Here is a 2378-nt window from a genome sequence, read left to right as displayed (position 1 = left end):
TCACGTAAATAAAGCACCCCGATAGTGAGAGGCAAGGGGACTCACGTAAATAAAGCACCCCGATAGTGAGAGGCAAGAGGACTCACGTAAATAAAGCACCCCGATAGTGAGAGGCAAGAGGACTCACGTAAATAAAGCACGCCGATAGTGAGAAGCAAGGGGACTCACGTAAATAAAGCACCCCAAAGGGAACAAAAAACTACCACGTCCACGCCGTTGTTCCTGGGTAGTGTTAACAGTAGTAATTTCTATTAATTTCGGCTAAAAATTTTGTCCGCCATCTTGGTCCGCCATCTTGGATCCGCCATTTTGAATTTTGCAAATCTGATTTCAGATGCGTGATCAGCAACCCCAAAAACTCTCGTAAACTTAATTTGGTGCAAATCGGTTGACTAAAATTTTTGTCTGCCATTTTCGTTCGCTATCTTGAAAATTGTAAAACAGCCAAGGTTATATCTGAACGTAAAATTTTCCGCCTTTTCATTTTCCGGTGTCAAAAAGGGGGAGTTTCCATTTAAAAAAAACCATTTCCGGTTGAAGTAACCCACTTTCGGTCAAAATCAAAAGTTGAAAGGTACGCGATTTTGGTTCCCCCTCGAAACCCTACAACTTTTATATAAAACTTTTTTCGATTCCTGGCCACACAAACGAGTTATTGGAGGTGATAGATTCAGATGACTCACCCTGTATATTAATATATAGTGACGTGGTAATCGCGTCGCTTCTCCCTCGCCACAAAAGCTCGAATGATCGCGGGAGTCCGGAGGTGCGAACCGTCTGGGAAGCGCCAGGATCCTCCAGGGCTTGCTTGCGTGCGCTAGATTTAGTCGCTTATTTTGTTATTTTTTTTGTATGCTCTTGGCGCCTCACCACACCGAGAACACACTATTGGAGGAGGTACCAGGAGCCGTCGATGGTTGGACAAAAGCGAGAGAAAGCGAGAGAGAAGGGCGTTTGTGGAGTCGCAGCTAGGCACTCGCACGAGCCAGAGGGATGAATCTCAGAGAACAAGCGGCGAGAGAGAGGACAGCGACGAAGACAGTAAAACTTGGCGCTGGGAAGCCGAGGAAGAAAGGCGAACACCCAACGATGGAGACAACTTTGACCTTCCTTTCGCATCAGAAAGGCCTGCTGCAAACCTTCGGTGCTAACCTGCAACTACTCCTCTGTTGCGCTACTGCATGCTGCATCTCTGTTAAATTTGCGGAATCCAACGCTTGGAAATCTCTGCTGCTTGCATTTTTGCTAGTGAGGGCCCGGTAGGCGATTTGAATTTTGCGGCCGCGGGTCCTGTCGCCGAGCGCGAGCATCGCGTCGCGTGTGGCGCCCCTCGCGACCTGATTGGTCGCAGCGATCTACTCTACGCGATCCTAGCGCGCTCAGACGCATCGACCTCGAATTGATCGCGATCCTCGCTCTCTTGGTCGCTACCTACCGAACAGGACGGACGCACTAACGGCACTCCCGACGATCTATCGTTTAACGGAGAATTTGGCTATTGGACTAGATGGAGAGTGACGACGACGTACGGTGAGGTGTCCTCGTTTAATTTGTGAGCCACGAATCCGCGTTACTCGTCTCGTGTCGAGGCTAGTCGCTGAATCTCGCGTGGTGGTACCGGCACGGACAGAACCTTCGCCATAGTTTTGAATTTTCGGCAGCGGCTAGAATCGGATTTCACGGGGCTTCGTGGTATTAATTCGTAGGTCTAAGTGCGTTTCGCGTAATTACTCTATTAAGTAATTTAAATGTGTGTAAATAAGCTCCAAGTATTTAAAAATTTCAAGGAAAATGGCTATTTGAAGCAGACACAGATGTAATGGTGCAAATATATAATCTTGATATTTATTAATTTGTAAAACGTTTTCGACCTCTCAGTTTAGGTCTTTCTCAATTACAACCTAAAAACAAAATTTATATATTAAAGGAACGCAAGTTATAAAAAAAAACTGTTAAAAAAACTTACAATGTACGCAAAAATAATTTTCACACCGCCTTTTACAGTCTTCATAAACTTTCCAAATTTATCAAAGTCCTGAAAGATCCTCTTCCTCCACTCTCTCGTTCTTCCGTGGTATACAGAATTAATTGTCATGATTGCGATGCTTCTTATGTTGGACAAACTAGCCGCATGTTATTAACTAGAATTAAAGAACATAAAAATCATATTAACAGAAATACAGTCCAGAGATCTGTGATTACTGATCATCGTAAAGATTACCAACATGATTTTGAGTGGGAGTGTGTTAAGATTTTAGATACTGAGAGATCTTACTATAAACAATTAAAGAATCTCTTCAGGCTCTGAAGTTTCTAAACTAATAAATATATATATTCGGTCATAGGAGCCGTTCGCTAGGTGTTGTGCGGAAATTATA

The sequence above is a fragment of the Pseudomyrmex gracilis genome, unplaced genomic scaffold (assembly GCF_002006095.1).
Source record: "Pseudomyrmex gracilis isolate BER0280 unplaced genomic scaffold, ASM200609v1 scaffold_1302, whole genome shotgun sequence".
NCBI lineage: Eukaryota > Metazoa > Arthropoda > Insecta > Hymenoptera > Formicidae > Pseudomyrmex > Pseudomyrmex gracilis.
The sequence above is the reverse complement of the archived record's forward strand: the minus strand, read 5'-3'. Positions refer to the sequence as shown.